The 25,368-nt window shown below is 37.0% G+C and overlaps 1 protein-coding gene across 5 annotated transcripts in view; it reads right to left on the bottom strand.

Annotated features, from left to right (window-relative positions):
- GULP1 (GULP PTB domain containing engulfment adaptor 1) overlaps positions 1-25,368 on the bottom strand; it is a 319,549-nt gene that overhangs the window by 146,553 nt on the left and 147,628 nt on the right. Inside the window, exon 1 of one of the 5 annotated variants that reach the window (XM_062188975.1) lies at positions 2,233-2,314. The exons of the other annotated variants lie outside the window; for them this stretch is intronic. The gene's annotated coding sequence lies outside the window, so the exon portion shown is untranslated. Of the gene's footprint in view, positions 1-2,232; positions 2,315-25,368 lie in introns of those variants that run through there. 5 annotated transcript variants of the gene reach the window in all.

The raw sequence follows: 25,368 nt of genomic DNA, 5'->3' as shown, positions 1-25,368 counted from the left end.
GCCATGGCGCTGGCCAATCCTCACTCCTTTTATTTAAAATCATGAGCGTGTAGTATAGCTTTCTCTCCCAACTTTTTTGTCACAATGTTCTTGAAATTTTGATTCCATTTTTCCACGAAGTCATGTTGTCAGACTTTTTGTAATGTTCTTTGATTTATATATCAAAGGGAAAGCTAGCCAGTCTAAATGTGCGGATGAATATTGAGATGAGAACTTAAGGACACCTGCTACTTCTCTTTCTTTTTAATTGCGTGAATCTTGGTGCTATGGTTTAAGAAGTGGATACTTCAGGAAAGCAAAGTTTGAGAGGTATAATCTAAGACCTCTAGGATATGTTACTTCTGAGATATTAACATAACATCTCACAGGAGATGCTAAGTAAGGAGATTGATGTAGATGTTTGTTCTGGACAGAAAGGTAGGAGTAGAGATGTAATTTTCAAAATAACCAGCTTATAAATGATGAAAACAGTAAAGAGCTGAATTGGGTTTCAGTGCATGTCTATCCTTACATATTAGTTACAACATAAAAAGCAAGTTAGGAATGGATAAGAGGCTCTCATTGAGGTCAAATTCCTGCAAAGAAGTTCTGCTGTCCAGTACCCAGATGACGAATGTTTTTATAATGAGAGACTGTTAAATGATACTGACAATTCTACAAAGAGGAAGCCTGATAAATGGCCATTAGTTTCACAATATAGAAACCTTCACATTGAAATTCCAAAGGAAAGGGGGGTAAGAGAGCTTGGTTGGTACTGGTTTCTGAGAGAATAAGAAGTGAAAAGTAGAAAAAGGAGGTAGGGAATCTCTAGGAATTTTTGTACAAACATAAACAAAGAAATACTACAGAACTGGAAGATGAAATAGACTCAAGGAATTGATATTTTATATTGTATAAGCACACTGCATGTGTGCTTACACTGATGGAAAGATCACGTTAACAAGGAAAAAATGGTGCTACAGAAAAGAGAGAGGATAAATGCAGGAACAAATTTCTTGAATAGAGATATGGTCAAATCCACAAACGAAGATAAACAGAGGGACAATTCAGTCATCATATCATAAAGAAAGACTGACTCAAGGGAATACATAAAAATACTTGAAAGTTTGATACATTTGATGGTGAGAAAATATTTTGAGTAACTTTAATCACCTGATGAAAAATGCAGTCCAAAAGTAAAATAAGGCTAATAAACACGTTTATGGGTGTTTGTGTAATGTAAGTGTGTTTGTTCCAGCCACATTATCTGCTTAAGTGAAGAGTGCATCATCGTTAACAGAGGTTGGGATTTGACATGCACATACGGTGGCAAAAGTGTCTTGGAAAGTTGTATTCCATTTACTGAAGTAAAGTTTACCTTTGAAATTGATTCAGGCTTAGAAACTACATTTAACACTTATGTTGTTTCTTCTTATCATATCCCTTTATTCTAATCAACATCAATGTTCACTTATAATTTTGTGCTTCAGGAATATTTTAAAAATCGTCATACTACAAAAATGTTATTCAAAAAATAATGATTAGATGGGGAAAATGTAAACATATTTATAGTCACACATTTTGTAATATTAACATGCTTACACCTATGAAAGTTTTCTCGCAAGTTCCCCTAACAAGGCAGGGAAGAGGAAGAAGATGTATTTTATTATTCCTATGCTGAAAGCAGATTTCAGCAAAAATAAGGATCAGTGACTGTAATTCTGATTCCTTTATATATTAATGTCATGATTTTTTTAAGATTTGGCCTTTAGCATTCTCTTCCCCACGGGTCTTCTTGCCCAGTATGAGTAAGATCATGTGGCCTTGATCTACCAGAGGGAGTGAGCAGATCTCAGTGAGCAGCCAAGAGTGCAGCATCATCTCTGGCTACAGAGTGGAAAAACAGAAAACCAAGGGCACCTGAGGAGCCTGCACGTGCAATTAGGCAACCTCACATCTCTAACTTAGAACATCTTCTCCCACTAGAAAGCATGATACCCTGACCTGTCTTTTTTCGTACTGCGATCCATTCCAGCAACAGTGATTTCTATTGGTAAAGTGATCACCAAATGAAGAGATACTAGGCTAATAGCAGTCTCTTCTTTTGAGCAAGTTATTGAAAGATAAAGATAATAATCCAAAACACATTTAAGTCCTTGTTCTCTATATCTCAGACTATGTTAATCATTGTTATAATTTAGCCTTTTACTTCCAAAAAAGCAAAAGGAACACTGAAAGTCCTCAAGTACTCACATGTGTGATTGGTGTTTTGTGCCTTTGCTGAACTATGGCTTGAGTTTTCAAAGTTTTAAAGAACAATGCTATTGAGTTACACTGACCAAACCATGTAAATGGAAAGTCCTATAAGAGATAACAGGGAAGCTATAATGAGTTACTGTAAAAGTATCCACACTAATATTTCTGTGAAGGCCTAAACATGCAAAATATCTAGAATAATAAATATTTAGAGTAAAATCATATTATAGTACAATCACAATGCTAACATTTACTTTTCTAGAAATATCAATATTCTTAGATTCTCCCGATTTTATCAGTGTTCTGTATATGTGTAATCATGCAAGATTAAAAGAGCTGTTGACAATAAATATTTTGTGAACCTGCTAATTCTAACACTAAATAGATAGCTGTTACAGATACATAAATGGAAGACCAAAGTGAGTAACTCCATCTAGAAAAGAGCAAGCACACGTTTTCATAGATGTGACCATTCAAATGGACCATTGTACAGACTATCCTCAAGAACAGCAGTCTATATTTCTGTTGTATTATCACACAATTACTGATATAAGTGCCAATAATTTTATAAAATCTAATTATTTTTGTAAAACACCATGTAAAATGTTAACAAAATATTAACATTCAATCTACAGTAACAAGCATGTTGCAAAACAACTGCAGTGTGGAATACTATTCTCAAGTTGGGGAGGCACTTATATCACAGTATTAACAGAGTGGTGCAGTGCAAGAGACTTAGCACTTGCTGTTTTGAAAAACATGTAAACAATATACTAATTAAGTTCAGAATACAAAACACAGGAAAGGTGCTGGTGCTAAAGACAAAGTGAGAAAACATCCTTACATAACATGAATCTTCAGAGTTTGTAAGTAAGTGGGACAAAACACAGTTGGTTTCCTTATAATCGCTGGTATCTGCCAAGGAGATGTGAACTCTGTGACCAGAGTGCACCTCTCATATACTGCATTTTTACATCATAAACCTGCTGTCAGGCACAGTCCTTCCAGGCCTGCTCTGCTTTCAGTTCAGTGTCCTCAAGGTGCAAATACTCCTCCTTCTGTGATTCATCTGTGAAACACACAGTGATTTTTGGATCTGGTGCTCCCTTTCTTTTCGCTATTCTTAACACATAAAAAAGAGGAGTCAGGAAAGCAAGGTTTTCAGATTTAGTGACACCTAGCCACAGAAGAAACGAGTCTGTCTGGAAATACTGAGACTGCTTGGTCCCTAACCTCCTTCTATTTAAAAAGCTAAGTGTGTGTTTCAGAAAATGTTCAATAGGGAAGTGTATATGGTTGCTTTTAAAAAAAATGATACAAAATTATCGAACACTCATAATTATAAAACAATTCATTCTGATTACATACATCTTTTATTAAAGTTTACTTTATTTTGGACAGTTATTAGCATAAATTGAGGTCTTTATGTTTTCTTTAGAGTTAACATGTTAAGTTACTATAAGTTGTTATATAAAATCAAATGCATCACTCAGTTTAAAATGAATTAAAGCAATTTTAAATTTGTCCCTTTTTCTCCTGGTACACACTAGGCACAAAGAATCAACTGTAAATATAAACAAGATGTAAATTTCCCAGTGACCTTTTTATAAAGACCAGAGCAAGGCACACTTTTAAAACATATGCATATCTCAAATATATTAATATTGAGAATAATAACTACAAGAAGCCTAAGTCAAAATAAGCAGCTTTAAATTTACGGAATACTAGCAAAGTATAAAGGCTCTTTAAGTACTGGAATCTGTTCACTTAACTCATAATTATCAGTAGATAACCATAACTTAATAACAAAAATGAAATATATGTCAATACATGTACCATTAAAGAAGTCTTGTCTTGGTAGAGGTAAAATCAAAACTCTCTTTCAAAGAGAAACAAATGTGGAGTGCTCTCATGTTTCCAATGCTTTGTGTTTTTTGTTCTATTAACATTCGATTCTCATAATGCAAACCGTATGCGACAATGTGCAGCACAGGCTCATTCCTTTAACATCGCACAAATGTGCTCACTCAGCAGTTCAACAGAAGTGACAGAATTGTTGTGAATTCTTTGATCATTTCTATGCCAATGTTAACCAGTCAAAATAAAATAATGTGTCCTTTCTCAGTAATAGACCATGTGTTTTAGATTATAAATTGTTAGAAAATTTGGGTGGAAAACAAGCTTCTATAAAAAATTAAATCTAGAAAGCATCAGTCAAAACACAATGCTAATAGTTTAGATGCCAGCAGTGGTTTGTTTTAAGCTAAAAAGAGCCACTACATTTTGCAGTATGAATGGGAACAAATACTCATTTACTAATTGAGTAATTTGCTAAGAGAGTTAGGTAAAACTTATTATTTTCGTAGCAAAAGTCAGAAACTGAGAAATAGGAGCACTAGTGCTAAAGCATAATGGTTTTCAGCTGTGAGACAGATGGTGCTTGAATGGAAAACCTTGTTGAATAGAGAAGTCTAGGCTCCTGAAACATGAAGTAATCCTACCCTCACTTTTGTTGTATCGCCTGTTTTGTACTATTGAAGAGCAATTCCTTCTAGAAGTTTATACAGTCAAAGTGTACCCACTGCACACAAATTCATCTTTGGCTTAAAAAATAATTCATCTTGGACCAGTAAGTGCGCTGACTTTAACATTCAAAGAAAAATATATGATAGTACATATGTAGACACAAATAAGTAATGGATACATCTATGCAGCAGTGATAAAACCACCACTTCCAAATTTGTGCATTCTAACTTGTTTCCTGTATCTTGTTATTCCAGGTCACTATTATTCCTTTAATGTAGAATATTGGCTAGAAATAGTTCATAAAGAATGGCTGAGGGGGCATTTAGCTTAGGAGTTCCAACATCTTTTAAGATGCCCAGGTACCATGTTAGAGTGCCTGGGTTCAATACATGGCTTTAGCTTCTAACTCCAGCTTCCCAAGAAGCAGTGGTGATGACTGAAGTAGGTTCCTGCCACAGACATGGTAAACCTGGATTGAGTTCCTGGATCTCAGCTTCAGACCCACTCAGTGCTGGCCATTCTGAGGAAGTAAACCAGTAGATGGGAACTCTGTTTTACTCTCTCTCTCTCTCACTCTCAAATAGCTAAACTCTTAAAACAATGGATTATCCTATTCTAACACACACCATGTTATATAAAGTTCATCATAAACCATGGAGAAATTACATATTCAAATATTAAGATAAAATAGTAATTAGACAAGAAATAAATGTGATTCTGAGGGAAAGATTCTACTTTTTCCTTAGAAAACAGAATGATTTTGGTCACTTCTAATAAATCCTAATAATAAGTGGCATGACACCCAGAATATAGTGCAAGAACTTCAAAGTGCTTTTCTTAACGTTGTTTGTGATGATAATGTAACACATATTTTTGGCAGTTTCTTCATATCATGTGCATTTTTAATATTTGGATAATCATGAATTTTCACACAGACCATAGCTATGCAGAATTTGTTAGAGAGAGACAGAGAAACAGAAAGAAAGTCAGCTAAAACTTAAATGGATGCCATTACAAAAGGAGAAGGAAAGGAAAGGAGGGAGAAATAAAATCAGAAACAAAAAGAAAAATTTTCTAAATACTTAAAGAATAAAAAATGAATACATTCTAATGGCCACTGAAAGACTGCTAAACCCTGCCTTCTTTAAAGCTGAAGCAAAACTAATTTCAAACTAAATTTACCAGTAATGTAGTAATAACTCATTTTGGCCATAATCTCATACAATTCTTCCAATGCATTATTTCCAGGCATGATTCCGAGTCTGGATCCTAGAGCAACAATGGGAATTGCACTGCAATCCTTTGCATTAGCAGAAATACAATCTCATTTGGAAATTCTATAGCAGAAACAGTCATTTTAATTTTCTAGCTTCATCATTATGCTGCATGCCCTGTGCTGCACGGACCAACCACAGAAGTGATAATAGCTCACATGTTTGTGCTATCTGTATTCTCATATTGTTATATATTGAATTCCGCAGTGCTGATACTAGAAGTATATTTACTATCTAATTAGCACCCATTCTATCCAATTTCCTTAGAGAGTAAAACAGACAGATGTAGAAGTATTAGGGAGGCTGACCAAAGCTGTAAATCATAGAGGCTCACTTGAAAGAAGGAAAGGAATACAAAGAAAAGATACAGAAAAGGAGGAGGAAAAAACACTAAAACAGAACCCATTTAAACATATTTCCTACCCTTAAGGTTAATTCATTACTTGATAAGATAAATGAAACCAGAGTCTTTTTTTAACCTAGCTTATTTTTACAAGATAAATATTCTGATTATCTGAAAAGCTAGGGGAAAGGGGTAGAAGAACACTACTAAAAATGAGGCATTCAGGTGAGATGAAATGCGTGTATTCACTGTGCCAGGCTCTATGCATTTAAATGCTTCCACACATGCTCTCATCTAACACAGTTATTCTCTAAAGAAGATAATATAGCTTTATTTTAAAGATGAAGGTGGAGAGGTTCACAGAGGTGATCTCCAAGATCACACAGGGAAAGACACAGTAAATATCTTCCAGTGGTAAATTCATGAGATCTTTTTTACTATATTAGAAACATGATACAAATTTATTCTCATGTGTTTTCCAAAGGAATATGATTTTGTTAGGTAAAACTTTTTCAGTTTTGTGGATCAATAAATGTTTTGGGATAGTGTAATGTAACAGAAGTTAGGATTGCTGAGAGTGAAAAAATTAGGATCCAAATTGAATATCATAGTATAGGACAAAGAATTAAATAAATATCCTCCAAAACTAGATCATTCATAATTGACAATGCTACTTCTATGCTTGCTGTCAGTTATCTACTTAATCTTTGTAATGCTTCTAACTTGCTGCCTTATCAACATAAGGAATTAAGCGTTCCATAAATTTCATTATTTCTGAATTCAAAACAAATATCTCTGAGTTCACCTCTTGCATGCAGACGTAGCACAGAATATGTGTTCTCATGTTTCATTTTTTTCTTCAAACTAAGTTTCTAAATTTGCTTAGACCAGCATGATCTCTATATTCCTGGAGTAGCACACTTTATGTTATACTTTATCTTGAAAAGAATGAATTTGAACTCTTCTCCCATAGGACTTCTTGTGATCACTGATAAAAGAGCAAGACACACAAAGTGGGCCATGTGTCTATGAATAAGTTAAACCAGCAGTTTCATGAATAGTTACATTCCTGGTTTCAATCTCATTTCCAGGGAGCTGTGAAGATTTGGTGTACCATATATTTGGTACCTACTGTGTGCCTGGCAATAAATCAGTGCTTTAAAAAACACAGCTTTCATTTATTTCTCAAAATGATACTTTCAGAAAGGTAACTATTCAATATGATTGTATTTGAACTAATTTAGCAAAATGATTTGCCCAAATGCACATTCAAAACAAATAGTGGATTCAGAATTTTACTTAAGTTGATGTAACTCTAATTGATATTTATGAACATACCCCTATATCAAAGTGACTTCCATGTTAGATTCGTTATGATACAGCAAAATCTAAAATATTATTTAGAATGACATTGACCATAGCAACCTTTGCTTCCAAACCTATCAAACATCTAGCAAGAAATACCAAGGTATCATTAATTTAAAACATGCTTCAATTCACACAACTTAAAATGCAGAAATTTTATTTATATGCTGATTGAAATGTAATGTTTTCAAGTCTTTCCTAATAAACACAGAAGGGGACAAGAAAATCCTGTTTGTCAGATGATGCACTGGTACTGAAGTGATTTCTATCAGACAAGTCATTTGTCACAGAGGACAGACAAGCAACCTAAACCCAGTAATAATGGAAGAATCAAAATAGAAAAATCCAGCAGGCAAAGTACAACTCAAGTCTAGGAAGCTAAGGATGTTGTACTCTATGAACGATTTTATGCTGCCATGTAAGAGTAACCAAGCTTGCAAACTTGGGTTCAGTTCAACTTACTTAGAATTATTTTGGAAATGCAAATAGCATACTAAAAGTGGTTTGCACAACAGGATCTTATTATCGTCCATAACAAGAAATCAAAAAGTAAATGGTTTCCAGCTTGGCAAATACAACAGCACATAGCTATTATCAAAGACCTTGCTGTTTTTATTTTTTCTGCTCTCCCATCCTCAGCACAAGGACTTTGGTTTTTAGGTTGTTGCTACAGAGTTATAAGTTGGCTGTACATATTCATGTGAAAAAACACAAATGTTAGTAGAAGTATCTTTAAATTTATTACAGGAAAAATATTCTAGAAGTTCCCAACTCATAGGTCACATGACTACACGGCTATCTGCCACCAAGAATAGGAAAATGAGTAAGTCATTTTAGCCCCCAGTGGCTATAGGTTCACTGACAAGGAAGAAAAGGGAAAAAGTTAATGAATGGGAAGCTAAAAGGGTTCACCATGTGGATATCTGTTATCATAAACAAGTCTTAAGTGATCATTCCCTACAAGGGAATGAAGTTAAAATTATTGACATTTTCAAAAACTTTTCCTTTTCTGTCTTTCCCCAACCATCTATAAATAGTATAAAGAGATTGGAAAATGTATTTTAATTCCTAGATTAATAATAATTTATAATGGAAAAATAATTCTAGAAGAATATTACATGTATAAGATAAAATTATCCTTTTCAATGCCAGGTGATACCATCTTAAATATCCTGAAAATGAGAGCTTTCTACTAAAGACTAGTGGAAGGCACTAAAGTGAGTACATGCATCCAGTATCATGACAAACCCAGAGAGGAGTCCATGTACTGACTGGAAGTAAAAATAAATATGTTGAGACCTCATATATTCCCTTCCTACTTCTAATTCTTTGTATTTCAACAATATCACAATTATTTTTTATGAAAACTCATGGTGACTAGACCACTTAGTATTGAATCATTTTTGGCCTATTTTATTTTTAATATATTTGTATTAATATTAAGAGAAGAGATTTCATGAATTTCAAAGATACAGTGCAATAGAGTAGATGGAATAGTTCTTGCTTTAGCCAATCCATACCAAGTCCCCTTCCATTTACTATTCATATCTCTGAATTATTCTCCACCTAACAAAACATATGCTCTGTTCTTATGTCTTCCTTTTTCAATGTTTTCTTTCTTTTTTTTTTAAACAATCCATATGATAATATGTGTGTGAGTGTGTGTGAAACTGTTTTCACTGAGGGGTCCACACAGATGGCAGGACATAGCGAAGAGGCTGAGGAAGAAATCTAGAATTCAGATAGGGCTGAGTAGCATAGTTTAAAGTTTATGCATCAACAACAGTAAGATACATCATTGGGCCCGAAACTAAGAACACAAAAAGAATAGGAATTCTGCCTCTGCCTAGAATGAGCATATTTCCCTCTCTGACAATTGAAAAGGTATATTATAAATTTGACAAAAGAATGAGAGTGTCAACATTAGAAAATAGCAGGTGGCTTAACCAATTGGAATCTACTTTGCAGTTGCTTCATATTCTTAGAATTCTGTCATTCAAAATCCACTATGTGTTACACAAATTCTTAAAAAAATTTTGTTAATTTTTTGTTAGAGTTAGGTAGGAACTTACAGAATATTTTTAGTGGAACCTATCTTTACCCCAGAAGAAAACAGGGAGAATATTTGCTGTCCTGGAATGTACAACCTCAGAATTTCAATAAGAATTTATTGACTACTTAAGTTCTATCAAGCACTGAGCCTGGCATTTTCCAGCAAACCAGCCCAGTTATGTGCTATGTCTGGAACACTTATGGCATATACACAAATTGCTACGATACAATGTGGTCATGGACAACTGCCTTGTGGCTGTGAGAGGCACGAGTGATCCAGATGCTCAGGGAAGGCAGAAATCACTCCTGGCTGGCTTAAGGAGGAGCCGGCTTTTCCAGTGAAATTTAGGGTAGGAACACTTCAATATACATTGATATTAGATACTGATCATGCAAAATATGTGTTTTTTTTGACAGGCAGAGTTAGACAGTGAGAGAGAGACAGAGAGAGAGTTATAGACAGTGAGACAGTGAGAGAGAGACAGAGAGAAAGGTCTTCCATCTGCTGGTTCACCCCCCAAATGGCAGCTACGGCCGGCGCGCTGCGCCGATCCGAAGCCAGGAGCCAGGTGCTTCCTCCTGGTCTTCCATGCAGGTGCAGGGCCCAAGCACTTGGGGTATCCTCCTCTGCCCTCTTGGGCCACAGCAGAGAGCTAGACTGTAAGAGGAGCAACCAGGACTAGTACCCAGCACCCCAACCGGGACTAGAACTCAGGGTGTCGGTGTCGCAGGCGGAGGATTAGCCTAGTGAGCCACAGCACCGCCCAGAAAACACATTTTAAAAATATTAATATGCCCATGGCAGCAAAGGCAAGTAGAGTTTAAGTTGTTTTTATAGTTTAAATGTCAAACTGCATGTACATTGTATACAATACAAGGTTTTACAGTATAGAGAAAAAGACTTTTCAAAAAGTCCATGGACAGAGCTGGCGCTGTGGTACAGCGAGTTAATGCCCTGGCCTGAAGCGCCGGCATCCCATATGGGCGCTGGTTCTAGTCCCGGCTGCTCCTCGTCCAATCCAGCTCTCTGCTATGTCCTGGGAAAGCAGTAGAAGATGGCCCAAGACCTTGGGCCACTGTACCCGCGTGAGAGACCTGGAGGAAGCTTCTGGCTCCTGGCTTCGGATTGGCACAGCTCCGGCCATTGCGGCCACCTGGGGAGTGAACCATTGGACGGAAGACCTTTCTCTCTCTCTGCTTCTCCTCTCTCTGTGTAACTCTGACTTTCAAACAAATAAATGAATCTTTTAAAAAAAAAATGTTCATGGAAAATGCTATAAACAAGCTATGCATGGATTTCAAAAACAAAATTGTACCAAAATTAACTAGTCTTTCCATTCCATTTTTCCAAAAGCTTTTTGGAAACAAGTCTACAAAAAGTCTCCTCCTACGCTGTGGAATGACTAAATCCAGCTTACTAACATATGCATTACCTCACAAAGTTACCGTATTTATTGTGAGGGTACTTTACAACCATTCATTTAGCATTGTTTAATAATACAAAGTACTGTTAACTATGGTCCTCATGTTGATTTCAATCTAATCCTTAAGGAACAGTAGAATTTGACTAAGGGAAGTGTACCAGCATGAAGATCAGTTAAGTAGTGTACTGCAATGGTCTGGGCTGAAGATGGCAAAGACCCATAAGTAGAACTAGAAAGCGAGGAAAGATGCTGGAACTGGTCATCGGCTGCAGGTGGAAAATAGGATGCAGGAGTGGATTTAAAAAAAAAGTAGTTCTAAAGGTTTTTTTTTTTCTTTTTTTGAGTAGAAAAACAATGTACAATTTTTCTCTTCAGAGGAAAAGCAAATATCACCAGAATTCTTATTCTCTGATACGTTTAAAATTCCATTTTCAATTACTATTATAAATTCATATAGTATTTTGTTTGAGCAGTTTTTTTTTTTTTTTTTGACAGGCAGAGTGGACAGTGAGAGAGAGAGAGACAGAGATAAAGGTCTTCCTTTGCTGTTGGTTCACCCTCCAATGGCCGCTGCAGCCTGCGCATCGTGCTGATCCGAAACCAGGAGCCAGGTGCTTCTCCTGGTCTCCCATGGGGTGCAGGGCCCAAGCATTTGGGCCATCCTCCACTGCACTCCCTGGCCACAGCAGAGAGCTGGCCTGGAAGAGGGGCAACCGGGATAGAATCCAGCGCCCCGACCAGGACAAGAACCCGATGTGCCAGCGCCGCAAGGCGGAGGATTAGCCTGTTGAGCCACGGCACCGGCCTGGTTTGAGCTATTTTATAACATTATCTTCCAGGGACCAGTGGTGTGTGCTACAGCAGATTACGCCACTACTTGGACCATCCCATATTGGAGTATTGGTTAGAGTCCCTGCCACTCTGCTTCTGATCCAGCTCCCTACTAATTGCACCTGGGAGGGCAAAGGATGATGGTCCAAATACTCATGCCTCTGCCACCCATGGCGAGGGGGCTGGGAGGAGGGGCCTGGATGGAATTTCTGGCTCCTGGCCCTGGTTATTGTTGCCATTTGGGGAGTAAACCCATCTATGGAAAATCTCTCTCTGTTTCTCCTCTGCCTTTCTGTCACTCTGCCTGTCAAATAAATATTTTTAAAAATCATCTTTTAGCCAAATAGATTTTTAAAGAACTACGTAAAATTTGTAACCTAAACTTCCAATAATGTAAACTGAGGAAGTATTTTTATAAATAGGAAAAAGCAACTCCACATTTCCTTTTTTCCTTAGGTTCTAGAATTGTAATCATTAAAATTATCTTCTTATGGTGAAATAGTAGTAGCCATTCTGTTTGACAATAAATTACATTTACACAGTTCCCATTTAATGTCTTCAATATGATGGATGTGGGTTTAGATCCGATGTTGAACATTTGGAAGCTTTCAAGAATCAGGAGGTAAAATAAACATGTAGATCACGCCAGCTGCAACACAATAGGGGTCATGGGGCCAGTGAGGAAGTAGAAGCATGTGTCCCAGTCTAAGGCATTCAAACAACCCCTGACCTCAGCAAGGAAGGCAGGATAGGGTGGAGCCCTCTGCTCTAGCTAAGGCTACAGTCTCTCTATGTACTCTTTCTAATTCTCATTTCCCTTGTGCCTCTTCTCTCCAAGACCATTATATAAATCCAGAAGGGGACACACATGGAATGGATTTAGTTATTAGAAGCATGAATAATTTAAGGAAGGTTGTTGTTGTTGCTATTTTACAGGGCACCTGGGCTTCCAGTCCCTGAGACAGTTACCCAAAGATAAACTTTGTTTTCTTGGTAACTCCTCCCTGGCACAAAGTTGAAAGGCAGGCTGCTTTTAAGAAAAGGACTTGGAATTGAGAGGAGGACTGAATCTGCTCAAGTAAAATCTAATCTTTTAAATAACAGTAGTGAATTTTATAATGCCATCATTGAATCAGCAAAACACATATAAGTTCTGATTCAGATTTGTCATAGCATAGGAAAAGCTTAGAGCTGTTAATTTTTACAAAGCCAAACATTACTTCTTCCCTTTATACATATTAACTCAAATAATTCCCTCAAAAATGCTATCAGTTAGGTTCACTTACTACCCAGTTTTCAGAGGAAGAAAAGGAGAGGTTGAGAAACCTGCCTACAGTCACTTAAGTAGGAGGACCCAGGTTCTCTGATTTTTTCATATTTTCTAGAGAACATCTCCGTACTTAGCTAAAGTCAAATATAAAACTAAAAAGGTTTTCCACAGACTTTAAATGCCTTACTTCTCTAAAAAGTTTCTTAGAAAGTAATTTTGTATTCTTTTCATAAATACAACATTTTACTTATAAACTGTGTATCTATCATCAGAACCTTGTTAATCCCCTCACTCTTCCTTCTGTTAAATGGTCAGAACGTGACTAGTACTGTTGATGACTTTCTATGGGACTCCAAGGCTCAAATGCCCCAGTACACTTACCAGTTGTGAATAAAAGTTGTAAGAAAAGACAAAAATAACAATGAAAAGAAACCACATTACCTCATGGCTAAAAAATTGTAGTTGTGTGAGAGGTCTCTACATTTTATTAAAAACATCAAATGGAAGAAAATTAATTTTGACCTTTACATGTAAATTTCAAATGCCACCAACCATTGTTTTAATTCCAAATGTGTCCATTATTTTCCTTTACACACCAAAAATTTAAACTCTGTAATTATTGTTGGAAGAAAAGTTTTACTGACATTCAAACAATAAGAGAACATTTCCATTTGCTGACATCTGATATTTTCTACCCATGTACTTTAAAAGGGATATTTTTTATGTTTTTGAGAAACCGTCAACACCTCATTGTAAAGTGTAATTCAAAAATGTTTACTTGTTCAGTAAACTGAAGCCATTCTACGTTTGTTACATTATTAGATCACAGAGTTCTATGGGTCAGGGCTCTTTCTGACACATAAAGAATGAAAGAAAAATGACTTTATTCGCTTATTTAACCACACCGCAGGGACGGGAAGCTCAGTGGCAGTCGACACTGGGCACTGGGCCCAGGCCAACATGCACTAGACAAGCACCAGGCCTCTCTGCTCTTCACCCTAATTCTATGAAGGCAAGGTTTAGGCTCCCCCTTTTAGGTGTCTTTCTATTAGATTCACTATGGAGAGGTGTTTGAATCTCAACGCAAACTTCCCTTACAGAGGTTCTCAGGCACTTGGTCTGAGAGCTCATGTAGGAAGAGCGGTGTTACTTTTAGGGATCCTGGCACTGGAGAACACTCCTTGGAATACTCCTTGGAAGGGTGCAGAGCTCGCTGTAGGTCCAGCTCCAACATTTAGTGCAGGATTGAGGTAAAAAAAATCAAGTCTCTCCAGGCTCAGATTCCTATACTTCAATGGTTATAAATACAGTTACCATTTATTTAACCTCCAGAGAGTGGAAAATAAGAGAGGAAACCGTGGCTTTCTCTAAACAGATGGATTTTGTGATGAAACATTTATCTCCAAACTTTATTTGTGAGATTTCTTTATCACACAATGGGCCAGTGTTTTTACCTTGCCCAACAGAGCTCAGGATGCTGCTGCAAAGCCTTTGCCTTCTATGTAGGAAAACCAAATCAGAGCAAGGGTCACTGTCAGTTAAGATTTATTTTGTCCTTTGAGATTTATTCTGCTGTCTTGCCATTGACAGAAATGCAAATATCCAATAGTGTAATTAGAACCTTATCTTTTTTCCTACCCAAGTTCATTCATATCATATAGTATTAATTAGTAATGCACATGATTGTTTATGGTTCTACTTTCAAGGTGACAACACAGAGCTAGCCATGAATGTTTTGAATATTTCCTATTTTTTGCAAAAATAACATGGTAATGGCTAGTGAACACTACAGTTAATAAAATGCGTAGTAATGACACGTTAATAATACAGGTGGTAAATTAAAAACATGGGTCATTTCAGGGTTGAAATACTACATTATCAAAATAAATTAATGTCCTATATACAAAGGTACTTCAAAAATTCATGGAAAAAATTAAAAATATAAATTCATTTCAGTGCAAATTTTGAAATCCATGAATATAAGAATTCTTCAAGAGGTTCAAGGAAAACACTTGTCATGAAAAAAAAAAAAAAAAAAGACTGCATCTATTTCCAGAATGTACATTTTATGAATGAGCTAAACTTAGCTTAAATTTTTTTTTTAAGTTTTGTCTCCTTTCTGTTACTGCTTCACTTCCGAATTCTCTTAGATGTTTTGGTTATACTCATTTTGGAAAGCTATAGGATATGCAGAAATGAGGATGTTTATAAATGACTTCCCTATCCTATCCTCTGGCACTACGAGAGGTAAAGTAGATTCACTTAGTGATGTCTCTCCTGAATCACCTTACTCACGAAAAGCTATTCATACTGTCTCTCATAGTTCACTTCCCATTTTGCTTTTGTTCATGACCTGGGACAACATATTCAGAATTTTTATTTTAAATGGAGAGATACAGAAAGAGAAAATTAAAGTCTTCTTTCCCCAATCTAACCACTGTTTCTCCTCCCTTCTTGTTGTCCCTTCCTCTAGAGTTATTTCCTGGAAAGCACACTGACCACTGATAACAATCTGGTGTATACCATCACAGACTATAACCATACTCATAGGTCAAGTGTGTGTGTGCATATGAATGTGTCCTTGTGTGTTTCTCCCTTTCTTTTTTTTCTTTTTTTCATCTGTAGCATTCTTAGTGGCCAATGACCATTCCGTTGTATGGATGCACTGCAATTTATTTAAGCACATGGATATTTTCTGGTCGGCAGCTGTAAAATAAATGCTGCAGAGGAAATTCTTGAATATGTATTCTTCTGCCTATGCATTTCTGAAGGATGGATTTGCTTTCCCTAACTTTAATTTAATGTTTCTTATGTAACACCAAACAGGAATTTGGAGAATCAAGATGATTACAATGCCATATAAAATGAAAAATGCGTTTTAAGGAGCTGAGGGCTTCATCATTAGTAAAATCCATGTGTTTTCAATTCCAGTCTTCATGAAATCCACACTTTGCAATCCTAAAGGCTATTAAGTGTTCTGAATTTACTTCATGGTAATGTTGAGAATATCAGCTCACCATCACTTCCAAATATTTATTGAATACCAACAGTTAATGGGAACTATGCCTTCTTGAAAGAATGAAAATAAATGAGACATATTTGCTAAAAAAAAGTAGTAATTAAAAAAAAAGATCATCTAATCAAATTCCTGAAGAAATAATTTACAGTTCCTTCCTTATAAAAGAAATTTTAATCTATTTACATTTATTTTGATTCTTGATGTATTTCTTTTTTTCCCAAGATTTATTTATTTGAAAGTCAGAGTTACACAGAGAGAAGGAGAGGCAGAGAGAGAGAGAGAGAGAGAGAGAAAGGTTCTTCCACCTGCTGGTTCACTCCCCACTTGGCCACAATGGTCAGAGTTGCGCCGATTCGAAGCCAGGAGCCAGGAGCTTCCTTCGGGTCTCACATAGGTGCAATAGCCCAAGAACCTGGGCCATCCTCCACTGTGTTTCCAGGCCACAGCAGAGAGCTAGATCGGAAGTAGAGCAGCCAGGGCTCGAACCAGTGCCCATATAGGATGCTGGCACTGCAAGCGGCAGCTTTAACTGCTATTCTACAGTGCCTGCCCCAACTCCTGATGTATTTCAATTCATTCATACTATCTTATGTTGTGAATTTTCTTAACTGTATTTTTTTTCCTCATTCTGTCCTTTCTAACTTCTTAGACTGCCATTGTGGTTGATGGAGTAATTGTTCCCAATTCTTTCATTCTGCTACTACAGCAGTACACATTTACACACACACACACACACACATTCTCTCTCCTTTTATCATCTCATGGTAGCAGGCTTTCGAACTTGATCATGTGACCTACACTGGCCAATCAGATGTTAAAAGATAAAGTAAATGAAATCCCAGTAAAGACATGAAATATACTTAAACAGTTGCTTTTGAACTCTGATTTGTCTTGAATAAGAGTGTATATTAATTTTTTTAAAGATTTATTTATTTATTTGAAAGACAGAGTTACAGAGAGAGATAGAGACAGAGAGAGAGGTCTTCCATTCATTGGTTCACTCCCCAGATGGCCGCAACGGCCAGAGCTGTGCCATTCCGAAGCCAGGAGCCAGCAGCTTCCTCCTGGTCTCCCATGCGGGTGCAGGGGCCCAAGGACTTGAGCCATCTTTTACTGCTTTCTCAGGCCATAGCAGAGAGCTGGATTGGAAGGGGAGCAGCCGGGACTACTCCCATATGGGATGCCGGCACATCATGCCAAGGCACTGCACCACAGCGTCGGCCCCAAAGTGTATATTAATTTAAGAAACAATTTCTTAAACTACACAGGTGGGATATATTAGAGCCTCCACCATTGAATATTTAAGCCTGGAATTGGAATTTCTTGAATTTTCTCCCATCTAAGACCCTGTACGGACAGAAATTTCCTGTTTTCCTCAGTCAGTAAATATGTTTTCATTTTTTAAAATCCTGGGCACACACAAGTTTCTAAACTGCTTCCCTGGTTCAATCAACATGTTTTAGTTTTCAAAAATCTTGGACAGACTCAAGATTTTATTACCCAGATGCTTCCTTGGGTCATTAAACATGTTTTCATTTGGGGGGTGGTTTCTTAATCCCCTCTTCATAGCCAAAGCAACACTCAGATTTTATGCATGCAGCTGGCTTGTCAGTTACTCTGTTTCAATTAAGCCCAAGGCTATGTCTTCTACCCCAGCATAAGATTTCCCTTTCATTATTTTTTTGATTTGTCTATGAAGTTGAACTTTTTTTTCAGCTATCTAACAGGCATTTCCATCTATTTGTAATAGGAGGGAGTGAGTCCACATTAGAACCGTCTGATTATTTGCCAAATAGGGAGACAGGAAGAGTAATTTGAGTACAAAGGTGATCAAATCCATTAGTTTATCTGAAAGCATCCCTGTGGATCACGGGGAAGGAAAGGATGCAGAGTGAAGGCAGATCAAGGAGGCCCAGTAGCAGCCTGGCGAAAATGAGAAATACAAGTAGTTTGATAAAAGATACTCAATGCATAAAAACTGGTCAGCTTTTTTATATGTTTTGAAGATGGAGCCAATAAATCTTAGTAAAGGAGATGTGAGAGTGAAGAAGGGGTGATGGACGCTAGTTATTGAGGAGGTGTTGAGTGAGAAGCAAATATGACCTGTAAATCAACATGTCTCTTTTGGAAACTTAAAACAACTGCATTGGATAGTTCTGTACTAGAATATTACCGTTCATTTGTAAAGAGACTTTTGTTTTAAAAGAGAATCTTAAAGTAAAAGCCCACATATCTGTTCTTTGCTTCTTGCTTAAGGGCTGGTTCCAATTAGAACGAAGGAAGAAGCTGGGCAGGAGTGCAGCTCAGACCTCAGCTGTCTATAACCACAAGACAGAGCTTTCTGCCTACTACTTCTCATACTGTTTTTATCCATTCCTGACATGATCTATGCTAGAACCTTTTTTCAATCTACACGCACAAAAGAAAGTTAAAAATATTCAAGTCAGTATTAATGCTTGAAAAACTACATGATTGTTAACAGTTAGCTTAGTATACATATTGAACACATCACCTAGCATATTCACCTATATTTTCATTAATAAGATCTAGTTTTTAAATGATCTAAAACATGCTTCTACATTATTGTTTAAACTGTTAAGATTTAGTGATATCCAATGTTTTGTGATTTTTTTTTGTTTCATCAGTTGACAATGCAAATTTTCTTTTTCTTTCTTTTTTTTTTTTTTTTTTTGACAGGCAGAGTGGACAGTGAGAGAGAGAGACAGAAAGATCTTCCTTTACCGTTGGTTCACCCTCCAATGGCCACCGTGGCCGGTGTCGCTAGGCAGAGGATTAGCCTGTTGAGCCACAGCACTGGCCCATAAGTTGTTCTTGATTTTTTATACTTAATAATTGTGAAATAGTGTGAAGTAGAACTAGGCACTAATAAATATATTTAATAGAAACCTAATATAGTATTAATCCAGACAGACTCAAGATTAGAGGCAGACAGGAACACTATCTTTTAACTGTTTGTAAGAACACAGCAGGAGCCAGGTTCTTCCTCCTGGTCTCCCATGGGGTGCAGGGCCCAAGGACTCGGGCCATCCTCCACTACACTCCCGGGCCACAGCAGAGAGCTGGCCTGGAAGAGGGGCAACCGGGACAGAATCCGGCGCCCTGACCAGGACTAGAACCCTGTGTGCCGGCGCCGCAGGTGGAGGATTAGCTTTTTGAGCCATGGCACCTGCCAACAATGCAAATTTTCAATATGCAAATACTAAGCTTGTTGAAACTGAATGCTCCACTTTCAATCCAGCTCCTAATGAGCCTGGGAAAGCAGCAGAAGATGGCCCAAGTGTCTGGGACCCTGCTACTGACTTGGGAGACCTGTATGCAGTTCCAGACTCCTAGCTTCAGCCTGGTCTAGCCCCACTGTTGCAGCCATCTGGAGAGTAAACCAGAAGATGAAAGATATACCTGTTTATCCTTCCTTCTTTCCAACTCTCTCAGTAGCTCTGCCATTCAAATAAATAAATAAATATTAAAACACACACACACACACATTAGCTCCCAGCAGCAATTTGTAATTCCTCTGCTTTAGGTTAAAATAATTTTAGGGGCTGGCGTTGTGGTTAATGCCCTGGCCTGAAGCACCAGCATCCCATATGGGTGCCGGTCCAAGACCCGGCTGCTCTACTTCCCATCCAGCTCACTGCTGTGGCCTGGGAAAGCAATAGAAGATGGCCCAAGTCCTTGGGCCCCTGCATCCGCATGGGAGACCCGGAAGAAGCTCCTGGCTCCTGGTTTCGGATCTGCACAGTTCTGGCCGTTGCAGCCATTGGGGAGTGGACCAATGGATGGAAGACCTCTCTCTCTCTCTCTCTCTCTCTCTCTCTCTGCCTCTGCTCTCTTTGTGTAACTCTGACTTTCAAATAAACAAATAAATGTTTAAAAAAAATTAAAATAATTTTATTTTCTTGTTGTGATAAAATATTTCCATTTAAAGTAGATTAAATATAATGGTAATGAAATCAAGATAAAGAAAATCATTAAAATGTTCATACAATTTCATATTTATATTTTAAATCCTCCACTCTGAGAGACAAAACCAAACAATGACACCCTTCTTGACAACCAAAAAGCATGTTCCATCCACAGCTGGGCAAATAAAATCAGCTTTTGTATTAAAAGACACAGCATATTAGCAGCTGACCTTTCTTTGATCTCAGAACTGTTAGGCTATTTTGAAAAGGTAATTTTTTGAGTCTTTGGATTTTTTTGTTTTGTTGTAACTTACAAGTCCAGGCATTTTGATTGCCAAATATTGAAGCCAACACAGGAAAAAAATGCCTTTCCATCGCTAAATGGAGCAACAATGACACCTATATATCACCAATTTTAACTTCAGTTTGAGATGTCCAACTGCTAATTAGAACGTGAGGCTCTGAATTTTAAAGAACATTTGTAAAGCGATCAGTAAATTTAGTTCTAATTTTCCTTATTCCTGGGGGATAAAATGTCGCCTGGATGGCTTAAGTGCTACATTTGTATAAAAAGGATCAGGGACATTTCCTCATAATACTCATCTTATTAGTTCACAGAGATTAATCAATAATACAAAAATACAATTTGATAATTTTCACATACTAAGAACGTATTAGGAAAGCCATTTTAGCAGAATTGGCATGGTAAAGCTGATAAAAGATACAGTGATGATGAACAATGTTGTGGACCACACAGGTAATAAGACATGTTAGTTTTAAAGAGTAGTCAATTACATTGATGTTACCTCTGCATCAAATGCTGAGGATGTGTACATAGCAATAGGGTATGCAGTCACTCTGTAAGTGGTTCACTATCTAAAATGTGGTTTTGAAATTATTTCTTCATGAAGATTTATATAAAACAGTTTGAGCATGTGCCCCGGGCTGCATACAAATTTACACATATACTATATATTATGCTCCATTTAAAATTATATCTGTATATCACTTTCCTAAGATTAGTGCATATATTATAAAATATACTAAACTATAAATCAAGTGATATAAAATGAAAGTTAATTTTAATAAAAACATTAAAATGTCTTTTCCTCCTGCATTCCTCATAAGGGTTAACATGTCCCATCTGGATACCAACGGTCAAAGAAAACATACAATAAAATGTACTGAGTGCTTCTAGGAGGAAAACGTCAGAGGAGCATTTAATTCAGGAAGATAACATCAAAACAGAATGAATAGGGCCTGGACTTTGATAAAACAGGAAGATCACATTTATGATGCTGTAGTGCCTTTCCTCTTTATTACACTATCTTCTACTAACCTTTAACATAAAAACTTCAAATTATACGATTATAGGAAAAGGTAATAATGATGGCACAGTTTGTAAAATATTTCACTAGAATAAATGATATTAATGGTCAAAGAAAACATACAGGGCAGCAAAATGAAAAACAGAGTAAAAGTATCTTCAACAAAACTTGGTGACAAGATGTGATGAGCCGAATTTCAAAAATGGTCCCCAAGATTGGGGCTAGCACCCCATCTGGAAGCCAGTTTGAGTCCTGGCTGCTCCACTTCCAATCCAGTTCTCTGCTAATGTGCCTAGAAAAAGCAGAAGATGACCCAAGTATTTGGTCCCCTGCACCCATGTGGAGACTTGGAAGAAGCTTCTTTCTCTTTCTCTCTCCCTCCCTCTCTCTCTCTCTCTCTCTTTATTTATTTATTTGAAAGGCAAACAGAGAGAGAGAGGGAGAGAGAGAGAGAGAGGGAGAGAGAGAAGTGAGACAGAATCTTCCAACTGCTGGTTCATTCCCCTAATGGCCACAACAGTCAGAGCTGGGCCAGGCCAAAGCCAGGAGCTAGGAGTTTCTTCTGGGTCTCCCATGTGGGTGCAGGGTCCCAAGCACTTGGGCCATCCTCCACTGCTTTTCCAGGCACACTAACAGGGAGCTGGATTGGAAGAGGAGCAGCTGGGACTTAAACCAGTGTCCATATGGGATGACAACATCATAGGCAGCAGCTTTACTGTCTACACCACAGCACTAGCCCCTAATTTTTTTTTTAAAGAAGATAAAATGATCCCTACGATACTTGCCTTCTAGCAATGACACCCTGTACAATCTCTCTCCTTGATTGTGGACAGGGCCTGTGAATATAATAAAATATCATACCCAGGACAACACTGTTATTTGGTAAAATTAGAGAAATTTTACATATATAATTAAGTCTAAAACAGTTAATTCTGAGTTGATTGAAAGAGAAATTATCCTTGGTGGACTTGGCTTTTCGAGTGTTTAAGAGGGACTAGGACCTTTTGGAAGAGAGACTCTCCTTCTGATCTTAAGTAGGAAAGAGTCCTATTACTGAACTCTCTGTGGAGCAAGCTGTTCTTCCCTAAAATTAGAGATGCTAAGAACAGACTTTGTCTCTTTGCTGCCTTGGAAGAAGTAAGCTAACACAAACTGTTCTGCTGCAAAGAAATGCATTCTGATAACAATGTGAGGTATCTCTGCAGCAGATTCTTCAGTGGGACTTGGGGAGTAAAACACAGCCCAGCCCACAGTGGATCTCAGCCTAAGTAGAGGACCTAGGAAGGAAGGTAAATCTGTGAAATCTCTGACAGACGTACACATTGTGGGATCAGAACGGTTGGGGTATTAAGCAGCTAGGTGTACTTTGCAGCACAGAATTTGTCACAAGGAATAGAAAGCTAATACATGAGGCATTTCCAATAGTTCTGTAATATAATGAATTGAGTGACAGTAAACCACTCGTGGAAGATACTTGTGGTAGTAGTGCCAGAGATGGAAAAATAAAACAAAACCAAAAGGTCATGTAACACCATAAAATAGGCAAAAAGAGCCACACCAACGGAGAGAGTATTTCTATGCCAACTCATTGGTGAAGGCAAAGTGTTTGTGTGGAAGTCCAAAAGAACTGGGGCACTCTGGGTGCTAAGACCGTCCAAAAACCACTTTCCAGGAAAAAGTCTCACATTCCAGATAAATTCTGGGAATAGAAGCAAGTTAATATAAACTGGGACAGTGTTTAAAGGAAAAATCCAGAAAACTTGGGAACAGACAGGTCCAGGATAAACTTGCAAGTAGGAAACAATAGTTTTATCCCTCCAGGAAAATCAGATAACAGAGTTTTAGTTATGAGGATAGAAAATATATTGCTAGCCATTTTCTTCATTCAGAATGAAATGAGCAAAAAGATCTCTCTGAGAATCTAGGCAACCACCTAAAAGCATGACAAAGTAGAAAAAAAATCAGATTGTAATCAAAGTACTAAAAGCATTGGCAACAATGCTTGATGGCAGAAGACAACAGAAGAAATGAAAAAATGTAGGTAATGATAATGATTTTAGCTCAAAAAATAATTTTAAAATATTAAAGTGCACAGCAACTATTATCTGCATGGGAGAACTGAGGAAACATTATTCTCATAATTTCTCCCTGAAGATCACCTGCAGACCTCCAAGCTAACCAGAGGAACAGTGACATAGACTTGTAGAGAACATTAAATACATCTTCAAATATATGCCTAATTTAAAAAAGGAAGATTACATCATCACTCCTTCACCTGACTGTATACCTGTTATAAGAGAATATGGGGTGGAGAGGACAAAAATGGAATCCAGTTAAGTATATGTTGTTTCATAAATTGAATTTTGGAAACAAGTACATTTTCACTAAATTACAAAGCAAAATTCAATTTAAAAGTCCAAATGCTGAAAAGTGAAAATATAAGCTCAAATATGTATATAGTTATCAGTATAATGTATATAGTAGTATATGTATACAGTTGGTAGCTATTTCATGTGACTTTAAAACAGGATAATGCAACTTGAATACCCCTAAGGAGATTTATATCATGGGAACAAAAGGAAGTGCAAACAAATCTTAAATTCATTTCTGTAGTCACACAGATGGGTAGTATTGGAATTGTTATTGTCTCCTTGTTGTGTGTAACATGGGATAAAGATCAATAGGATACTCTAATTGCATTATCTTCAGTGATATCGAAAACTAGGAAGTGCAGGTGAGGAAAGACATATACGTAGAACACCAATTTTTAAGTCAAAATCCTACAATTTTGATTTTGAATTAAACCCATCAGTGTGTATGCAAGACACATTTTAACCTTAAAAATACCTATTCTGAAAGGGTAAAAACTACCAACTCCAACAGCAATAAGTAGTACCCTAGCACCCAGTTTAGGGTCTTGAAAATACTGTTCCCACTAAAGAAATCAAAGTCCTTTGAACAAATGTCTATCTACAGGTTCAAGACAGGAATTACACAAAGCCTAAGAACAGTCAGATGAAAGAGACTTCAGCAATTAAAACGTAAAAATTCATTATGGATTAGAATAACTGCAATGAGTTAAGCATGTGAATATGTCTAAATCCATGAGCTAATAATGATTACAACTCATTACTCATGACTGACTGAAAGATACATGAACATAATCATTACAGAGGAGCACATGCAGAAAAATCAACTCTTTTGCCTTCTCCATATGAATTATTTTACTAGTTATCCCAGTACTAGATGAAGGGCAACATTTTTCTTTAGAAATACTCTGTTTATAATTATGACAAACTTAGAACATCTATTTTCAAGTCCTAGTAAATTAGTGGAATCACTAAGTATCAATTGCTACTAATATTGTACAAGAGAAACAAGCAAAGTACATACCTCCCCAAGAAAGAACACAACTCTGAAACAGATTTGCAAAAGAAAATCAAACCTGATTCTGCTCAAATCTCTGTATTCAGCTAACATTTTACAGGAAACTCGGAGAGGTGAGGAACATGTTAAAGTGCTCCACAGGGAGGCCATCATTAAAATCCAGACTATTGGAAACTCTACAGCACAAATCATCAGGCTTCTTCAACACTTATTTGTTACATGGGTAAAGAACGGAAAGAATGATAAAAGAGAAACATATTGGTTGAAGAGACTAAAAAGACATGAAAATTGCAAATTATGTGTAGGTTAAGGGGACATGAGTTACTTGCAAAATACACAAAATCAAAACATGTTTATAAGACAATTGGAAATTTGAATACTAGCTAGT

Source organism: Lepus europaeus, chromosome 1, assembly GCF_033115175.1.
Source record: "Lepus europaeus isolate LE1 chromosome 1, mLepTim1.pri, whole genome shotgun sequence".
NCBI classification, from domain to species: domain Eukaryota; kingdom Metazoa; phylum Chordata; class Mammalia; order Lagomorpha; family Leporidae; genus Lepus; species Lepus europaeus.
The sequence above is the reverse complement of the archived record's forward strand: the minus strand, read 5'-3'. Positions and strand labels throughout refer to the sequence as shown.